We start from the raw sequence: 10,205 nt of genomic DNA on the forward strand, positions 1-10,205 counted from the left end.
ATGTAGTAACCAAAAAAAGTATTAAACAAATCAAAATATATTTTAGATTCTTCAAAGTAACCACCCTTTGCCTTGATGGCAGCTTTGCTCACTCTTGGCATTCTCTCAACAAGCTTCATGAGGTAGTCACCTGGAATGCATTTCATTTAACATGTGTGCCTTGTTAAAAGTTAATTTGTGGAATTTCTTTCCTTAATGTGTTTGAGCCAATCAGTTGTGTTGTGGCAAGGTAGGGCTGGTATACAGAAGATAGCCCTATTTGGTAAAATACCAACTCTATATTATGGCAAGAACCGTTTAAATAAGCAAAGAGAAACGACAGTCCATTATTTTAAGACATTAAGTAAAGTCGCAAAAACCATCAAGCGCTATGATAAAACTTGCTCTCATGAGGACCGCCACAGGAAAGGAAGACACAGTTACCTCTGCTGCAGAGGATGTGGGGGTGTGGGGGTGCTTTGCTGGTGACACTGTCTGTGATTTATTTAGAATTCAAGGCACACTTAACCAGCATGGCTACCACAGCATTCTGCAGCGATTCGCCACCCCATCTGTTTTGCGCTTAGTGGGACTATCATTTGTTTTTCAACAGGACAATCACCCAAAACACACCTCCAGGCTTTACGGCCTATTTGACCAAGAAGGAGAGTTATGGAGTGCTGCATCAGATGACCTGGCCTGCACAATCACCCGACCTCAACCCAGTTGAAATGGTTTGGGTTGGATCGCAGAGTGAAGTAAAAGCAGCGGACAAGTGCTCAGCATATGTGGGAACTCCTTCAAGAATGTTGGAAAAGCTACTTTGGAGAATCTAAAATATAAAACATTTTGACTTGTTTAACACTTTTTTGGTTACTACATGATTCCATATGTGTTATTTCATAGTTTTTATGTCTTCACTATTATTCTACAATGTAGAAAATAGTAAAAATAAAGAAAAAACCCTTGAATGAGTAGGTGTGTGTCACGACTTCCACCGAAGTTGTTCCCTCTCCTTGTTTGGGCGGCGTTTCGGCAGTCGACGTCACCGGCTTTCTAGCTGCCACCGATCCATGTTTCATTTTTCCTTTTGTTTTGTCTGTTTTACACACCTGGTTCCCATCTCATAATTATGTTCCTTATTTAACCCTCTGGTTTCCCTTTCTGTTTTGTGTGTGATTGTCTTTCGTGTATTGCTGGTGTGTTGTATTTTGAGTCCGGTTTTGTCCTTGTTTGGAACGGGATTTTGTTACGTTTGGAATTGAGTAAATCAGTGATTGTTACTCTTATCTGTGTCCTGCGCCTGACTCCTTCACTATCTTTTAGATAGACTGACAGTGTGTCCAAACGTTTGACTGATACTGTATATTTCAAAGGTATGTAAAACATGATGCGGTGACTGGCTATTTCTGTCAGTACTTTTTATATTTATTAACTCTATGTGATGATTTTATTTTTTGTATGTTTAAATCATGAAAAAAAGGGATATTAATTAAATTATAGCTATGTATTTATATTTACATCTTGAACATTTTGTGCTATTTTGTGTGTGTCTGAACGTAGATTTATAGGTGGCAACACAATGTTTTGAGATGACCGAATGTGAATATTTCTTTGCAACAGGAAATGAGGGTTGGGGTCAAAGTGTGTGTTAATGTTTCAATTTGGACTGACTCGATTTGGAGTCAGTCCTGTCAGCAGATGCTTACCCACAGTGGTTATTAAATTTGTTAAAAGTCATTCTTCAAACTAAGCATTTATTTGGACATTGTGTGTTTTGTAGGAGAACCGAGTTGCATCAACGAGGCATGAAGCACAGATTGTGCAGATTTGGTGAATAGGGCTCTGGTCAAAAGTAGTACAATATAAAAGGAACAGAACCACATCAGAGAGTGTTTTATAGCCCTCTAGATAGAGAAGGTCAAATAAAATCTGCCTGAGAACTATCTTTCTCACGGCTCTTTTAGTCCTGAACATCATGCAGTCCGGTTTTTAAAGACACTTAGGCACGTACACACAAGTTGTACAACTGATGTACAACTTTTGGCACAATGTTTGTGATACAACATAGATTTAAAAAAAAATAATGATAAGTGCTTTGGAGACGGTAAAGTGGTTGTGTGATAATTTTTGTGATTACAAACTATTGTGTCACAAAAATATCCGTTAAATTATATCACATTCACAACCATTGTGAAATATGTTGTACAGCTACAGTTGAAGTCGGAAGTTTACATACACTTAGGTTGGAGTCATTAAAACTCGTTTTCAACCACTCCAAAAATGTCTTGTTAACAAACTATAGTTTTGGCAAGTCGGTTAGGACATCTACTTTGTGCATGACACAGGTCATTTTTACAACTGTTGTTTACAGACAGATTTTTTTCACTTATAATTCACTGTATCACAATTCCAGTGGGTCAGAAGTTGACATACCCTAAGTTGATTGTGCCTTTTAAACAGCTTGGAAAATTCCAGAAAATGATGTCATGGCTTTAGAAGCTTCTGATAGGCTAATTGACATAATTTGAGACAATTGGAGGTGTACCCGTGGATGTATTTCAAGGCCTACCTTCAAACTCAGTGCCTCTTTGCTTGACATCATTGGAAAATCAAAAGAAATCAGCCAAGACCTCAGAAAAAAATGTGTAGACCTTCACAAGTCTGGGTCATCCTTGGGAGAAATTTCCAAACGCCTGAAGATACCACGTTCATCTGTACAAACAATGGTAGGCAAGTATAAACACCATGGGGCCACGCAGCTGTCATACCACTCAGGAAGGAGACGCATTCTGTCTCCTAGAGATGAACGTACTTTGGTGCGAAAAGTGCAAATCAATCCCAGAACAACAGCAAAGGACCTTGTGAAGATGCTCGAGGAAATCGGTACAAGTATCTATATCCACAGTAAAATGAGTCCTATATCGACATAACCTAAAAGGCCGCTCAGCAAGGAAAAAGCCACTGCTTCAAAACCGCCATAAAAAAAGCCAGATTACGGTTTGCAACTGCACATGGGGACAAAGATCATACTTTTTGGAGAAATGTCCTCTCATCTGATGAAACAAAAATAGAACCGTTTAGCCCTAATGACCATTGTTATGTTTGGAGGAAAGGGGGATGCTTGCAACCCGAAGAACACCATCCCAACCGTGAAGCACGGGGGTGGCAGCATCATGTTGTGGGGGTGCTTTGCTGCAGGAGGGACTGGTGCACTTCACAAAATAGATGGCGTCATGAGGAAGAAAAATTATGTGAAATAAATCTCTCTCTACTATTATTCTGGCATTTCACATTCTTAAAATAAAGCTGTGATCCTAATTGAACTAAGACAGGGAATTTTTATCATGAGGAAGGAACATTATGTGGATATATTGAAGCAACATCTCAAGACATCAGTCAGGAAGTTAAAGCTTGGTCGCAAATGGGTCTTCCAAATGGACAATGACCCCAAGCATACTTCCAAATTTGTGGCAAAATGGCTTAAACTAGATGATAGGAACACTGTGGACAATTTTCAGCAAGTTGCAACATTGAAATACAGAAATAAACACTTTTCCATAAACAAGGTCTAAATCATGTTTGATGCACTCTGTAAGTAAAATGTTTTGCTGAACTGTTTAAGGACAACAAAGTCAAGATATTGGAGTGGCCATCTCAAAGCCCTGACCTCAATCCCCTAGAAAATTTGTGGGCAGAACTGAGAAAGTGTGTGTGAGCAAGGAGGCCTACAAACCTGCCTCAGTTACACCAGCTTTGTCAGGAGGAATGGGACAAAATTCAGCCAACTTATTGTGGGAAACTTGTGGAAGGCTCCCCAAAACATTTGACCCAAGTTAAACAATTTAAAGGCAATGCTACCAAATACTAATTGAGTGTATGTAAACTTCTGACCCACTGGGAATGTGATGAAAGAAATAAAATAAAATCTGAAATAAATCTCTTACTATTATTCTGACATTTCACATTCTTAAAATAAAGTGGTGATCCTAACTGACCTAAGACAGAGAATTTTTACTAGGATTAAATGTCAGGAATTGTGAAAAACTGAGTTTAAATGTATTTGGCTAAGGTGTATGTAAACGTCCGACTTCAACTGTAGTTCTGTGTTAAACAAGTCTGACAAACAGGATGTACTGTAGGCCTAGCCTATGTGCTGAGAGTGGTGCGGTACAGCAGAGTGAGGCAGCCTTTATTGGATCCTAATAAAATACTAAATACTTGTCCATGTGCAGTCTCAAATGGTATCCTTAATCCCTATTTAGTGCACTACTTTATACCAGGTCCCATAGAGAATAGGGTGCCATTTTGGGTGCATCAATTGTCCTTTGCAGTCTGAGCCTATCTTTACCCTCTCTTCACCCCAGGGGCGTGGGCCACATTCACCCTGGTGAGATTTAGCAAGTCCTTGTAGGTCTTAGCTCGGGCCCAACTCTCCTGACGGTGTCGATTGTTAGCTGCATGGTTTAACTGGCAGTCAGAATGCTGCCTGCCTGCAGGGTTCAGACAAAGAAAAAATGTGAGGGTGTCAGATACATTCTCGGACTGCTGAGTAATTGTTTACAGTGGTTATATTTTTAACCAGAGATATTTCACCTCAGGACTCAACAAAGATGATACTGGAAGCATCTTCCTCTCTCACATACACTTCTACTAAGGGAGTTTAGGTTGAGAGGGAGTGTGGACAGTACCCAATACAGCAAGCATGTTACATCTCAGTGCTTGAGTCAAGCCCTCCCAACATTCCAGAATCTCACCCACCTCAACACACTCCGCTCTGTTTGTGAGGTGCACTGAAGTGGCGCTCATTTCCCTGTGTGTGTGTGTGTGTGTGTGTGTGTGTGTGTGTGTGTGTGTGTGTGTGTGTGTGTGTGTGTGTGTGTGTGTGTGTGTGTGTGTGTGAGAGAGAGAGAGTTCTGCCTGGGTCGGAGAGCCCACCACTGTTTGTTCAGTGTCCATGGGGGACATCACATCTGTTGCCCAGAGCTCCCAGCATCCTCTCTCGTCTCACACCCACCCACGCTGCATGGCCCCTGTGCTTACTGCTATCCAATTTATTGACAACTTAAAACATTTATTTTCTGGAGTCTCATAATCATTTGGGTATCAGTAGGCTGCATCCCACACGTAAAAAAAGATATGCTCTGTCCTGAATGGAACCCTATTCCCTATATTGTGTACTACTTTTGACCAAGGCCCATAGGCTATATAGGGAGATATTCTGTATACACACACACACACACACAATGTCTTCGGAAAGTATTCAGACCCCTTGACTTTTTCCACATTTTGTTACGTTATAGCCTTATTCTAAAATGGATTAAATTGTTTTTCCCCTCATCAATCTACACACAATACCCCATAATGACAAGGCAAAAACTGTTATTTAGAAATGTTTGCTAATTTATAAAAAAAAACTGAAATATTATATTTACATAAGTATTCAGACCCTTTACTCAGTACTTTGTTGAAGCACCTTTGGCAGCGATTACAGCATTGAGTCTTCTTGGGTATGAGACTAGAAACTTGGCACACCTGTATTTGGGGAGTTTCTCCCATTCTTCTCTGCAGATCCTCTCAAGCTCTGTCAGGTTGGATGGGGAGTGTTGCTGAACAGCTATTTCCAGGTCTCTCCGGAGATGTTCGATTGGGTTCAAGTCCGGGCTGGGCCACTCAAGGACATTCAGAGACTTGTCATGATGCCACTCCTGCTTTGTCTTGGCTGTGTGCTTAGGGTTGTTGTCCTGTTGAAAGGTGAACTTTTTTTTATTTTATTTTTATTTCACCTTTATTTAACCAGGTAGGCTAGTTGAGAACAAGTTCTCATTTGCAACTGCGACCTAGCCAAGATAAAGCATAGCAGTGTGAACAGACAACACAGAGTTACACATGGAGTAAACAATTAACAAGTCAATAACACAGTAGAAAAAAGGAGAGTCTATATACATTGTGTGCAAAAGGCATGAGGAGGTAGGCGAATAATTACAATTTTGCTGATTAACACTGGAGTGATAAATGATCAGATGGTCATGTACAGGTAGAGATATTGGTGTGCAAAAGAGCAGAAGAGTAAATAAATAAAAACAGTATGGGGATGAGGTAGGTAAAAATGGGTGGGCTATTTACCGATAGACTATGTACAGCTGCAGCGATCGGTTAGCTGCTCAGATAGCAGATGTTTGAAGTTGGTGAGGGAGATGAAAGTCTCCAACTTCAGCGATTTTTGCAATTCGTTCCAGTCACAGGCAGCAGAGAACTGGAACGAAAGGCGGCCAAATGAGGTGTTGGCTTTAGGGATGATCAGTGAGATACACCTGCTGGAGCGCGTGTTACGGGTGGGTGTTGCCATCGTGACCAGTGAACTGAGATAAGGCGGAGCTTTACCTAGCATGGACTTGTAGATGACCTGGAGCCAGTGGATCTGGCGACGAATATGTAGCGAGGGCCAGCCGACTAGAGCATACAGGTCGCAGTGGTGGGTGGTATAAGGTGCTTTAGTGACAAAACGGATGGCACTGTGATAAACTGCATCCAGTTTGCTGAGTAGAGTGTTGGAAGCAATTTTGTAGATGACATCGCCGAAGTCGAGGATCGGTAGGATAGTCAGTTTTACTAGGGTAAGTTTGGCGGCGTGAGTGAAGGAGGCTTTGTTGCGGAATAGAAAGCCGACTCTAGATTTGATTTTCGATTGGAGATGTTTGATATGAGTCTGGAAGGAGAGTTTACAGTCTAGCCAGACACCTAGGTACTTATAGATGTCCACATATTCAAGGTCGGAACCATCCAGGGTGGTGATGCTAGTCAGGCGTGCGGGCGCTATGGAGCAGGTTTTCATCAAGGATCTCTCTGTACTTTGCTCCGTTCATCTTTGCCTCGATCCTGACTAGTCTTCCAGTCCCTGCCGCTGAAAAACATCCCCACAGCATGATGCTGCCACCACCATGCTTCACCGTAGGGATGGTGTCAGGTTTTCCCCAGACGTGATGCTTGGCATTCAGGCCAAAGAGGTCAATCTTGGTTTCATCAGACCAGAGAATCTTGAATCTTGTTTTTCATGGTCTGAGAGTCTTTAGGTGCCTTTTGGCAAACTCCAAGCGAGCTGTCATGTGCCTTTTACTGAGGAGGGGCTTCTGTCTGGCCACTCTACCATAAAGGCCTAATTGGTGGAGTGCTGCAGAGATGGTTGGGCCTCAGGATCTCGTCACGGTATCTCTGTGCATTTAAATTTCCATTGATAAAAGGCAATTGTGTTCATTGTTTATAGCTTAAGCCTGCCCATACCATAACCCCACCACCACCATGGGGCACTCTGTTCACAAGGTTGACATCAGCAAACTGCTCATGAACACGCTGCCATACACGTGGTCTGCGGTTATGAAGCCGGTTTGATGTACTGCCAAATTCTCTAAAACAAGGTTGGAGGTGGCTTATGGTAGAGAAATTAACATTTCATTCTCTGGCAACAGCTCTGATGGACATTCCTTCAGTCAGTATGCCAATTGCATGCTCTCTCAAAACTTGAGACATTTGTTGCATTGTGTTGTGTGACAAAACTGCACATTTTATTGTCCCCAGCACAAGGTGCACCTGTGTAATGATCAAGCTGTTTAATCTGCTTCTTTTTATGTCACATCTGTCAGGTGGATGGATTATATTGGCAAAGGAGAAATACTCACAGGGATATTAAAACATTTATGCACAATATTTTAGAGAAATAAGCTTTTTGTGCATATGGAACATTTCTGGGATCTATTATTTCAGCGCATGAAACATGGGACCAACACTTTACATGTTGCATTTATATTTTTGTTCAGTATATAGTATTATATACACCCTTGCCTAGAAGTTTGGTGAATAAGCCAAGTCTTTTCAGCCTGGGTCAAATTCACTTTTGCTTTCTTTTTGGCAGCAATTTACAATCCCATCCTTGCCTCCTTCCGTTCTGTTTTTTTCTCTCACCATAATAACCATCCTATCACACGCCAGGCAGAGTCTAGCAAGCGTTGGCAAGCAGGGGCGGACTGGAACCAGGAATCGGCCCTGGCATTTCTAACACACTGGACAATTTCTTTCCTTGATGCCCCTATTATTAGCCAGATAATGATAATTTAGCACAAAAAAACAAACAAGTCAGACAGGCCCACTGGGCTAAAAATGGACCAGCCAATCTGGCATTTGCACTAAATGCCAGATGGCCAGTCCAACCCTGAATGTAGATCACTCAGAAACTGGGGTTGACATTTAGCTATGTTGAACAATGACTTCCTTGTTCGTAAGAAATTACATGACTTTCATCCCCGGGCACCCCAAAGGATGTTTTGGAAAAAGCTAGATTTGATGTGTGATCCTATTGAGGTCAGGTTTATGTAAGTCTGACATTTTAGCATCATTCAACCAGTTGGTTATACAGTTGCTATATTGATGTCAAGATCCAACAAAAGATCCAGGAAAATAAAAGATCCAAATGAGTTTGTTTTAAAGCAAGGCAATGCTTTAAACATTCTATGGTTAGAAAATGTCAGAAGTGTATATGTCGGGTCAGCAGGGTAGTTTGGAGCCAGATCTGTTTTCCCTCAGTGTATATTAGCAGGGAGTGGCTGTCAGCTGAAGAGGTTATATATGTGCACTACCACCCCTCTACTGGAGTCTGGAGGCGTGGTGTGTGTGTGTGTGAGTGTGTGTATCGAAGTTCATTCAGTTTACCTCAGCCTCACTCCCCTCCCAGCACCTCCCTCTCTCTCCCCTTCCACCAGTCTCTTGGCTCTCTCTCAGCTGTCTCCATAGCAGGCCAGGGCCACCCTTGGCTCGCAGTGTGGTGTCACCCTAAAACTCCCAGCCAAACAGTCTTCTACTACACACACACACACACACACACATTATAATGCCTTCTACACCCACCGCCTCAACAGGTGCTATGCGTCACAGGAAGTTTGTGGCACCTTAATTGGGGAGGACTAGCTCGTGGTAATAGCATAACGGAATTAGTGGAATGGTATCCAATACACCAAACACATGGTTTCCATGTGTTTAATGCCATTCCATTAACACCGTTACAGCCATTAGTCTGAGCTGTCCTCCCCTCAGCAGCCTCTACTGCTATGCGTTGCCTTAGAACAACACAATCTACAGAATGAAGAGAACTCGCTCTGTGTACAAGATGAGACTGGATTGTTCTGGCCTCATCTGTAACAGTGAAAAGAAAGGTGCACAGTGAGTTGAAGAGGTGTGTGTGTGAGAGAGTTAACATTACATAGTCCAACCTCTGCAGAAACAGATCTTGACAACAGTGTATAAAACTGAAAGCGACTGCTTGGAGATTGTTTTATGTTCTATCCCAAATTGAACTAATCTCAACCCAAGCTACACCCTTTCAGATTACATCATTGTTTTCCCCACGACAAGACTTGTCTAGTTATTTTGGAATGGATATCTTTGATGTTTTCCTGTGAATACGTGTGTCTGTGTGAACAAAGTCTTCTTTGTGAATTGTCAAATTGATGTGAAAGCATAAAATTCACACCAATACAATTTCATACAAGGCAGGGAAACACGTTCATTGCTTTAATACTTTGATTGTCATTATCATTGTTAGGAAATCACAAATCAGGAAGGAACCTTAGAATCTTATAGAAATGGGTGGTCTAATATTTTCTGCAGTGATTTGTCTTAAAATGTGTAGACAAAGAAAGCTGTCAAGACACCTGAATGCATGTCCAATAAACAACAACTTCATTCTCTTCGGTTGCCACATAGATTGAGACAATGTTTCTTTCTGTTCGCTTAATACAATCTCCAGGGAGCCAGCAGGGAGTGAGAAGAAGCTTTGTCTGTTGCCTCCATCTCAGACTGACTGACTGACATACTCTCTCTCAACCCTCCAAGATCCCTACAACATAGTTTCTCTGAATAATTTTCTTAGTTATAGAAGTGGTGCTCATTTTCTGTTGTTCACTTCACTATCAGATGGAACAAAGCCCTTTGGACCTGGATGTGGCATGTGCTCAAGTCTGGACAGCACGGAGTGAAATACAAAGGCCCTTTTTAGGGTTAATATACATCAACAACAAAGGGGGTGAAGCTCCCTACTTCAGAGGCCCCGCCCTGAAATTCTTTATCGGGAGCCTGTTTACAACCTTAACGCCTTGGAGTCATTGGGTTCCTTGGGTTCGCCTGTTGGGGGAGGGGAAAGGAGGAGGTAGAGTGGGGTGCAAATTCAGCAACCAGAG

This window comes from Oncorhynchus clarkii, chromosome 8 (genome assembly GCF_045791955.1).
Source record: "Oncorhynchus clarkii lewisi isolate Uvic-CL-2024 chromosome 8, UVic_Ocla_1.0, whole genome shotgun sequence".
NCBI lineage: Eukaryota > Metazoa > Chordata > Actinopteri > Salmoniformes > Salmonidae > Oncorhynchus > Oncorhynchus clarkii.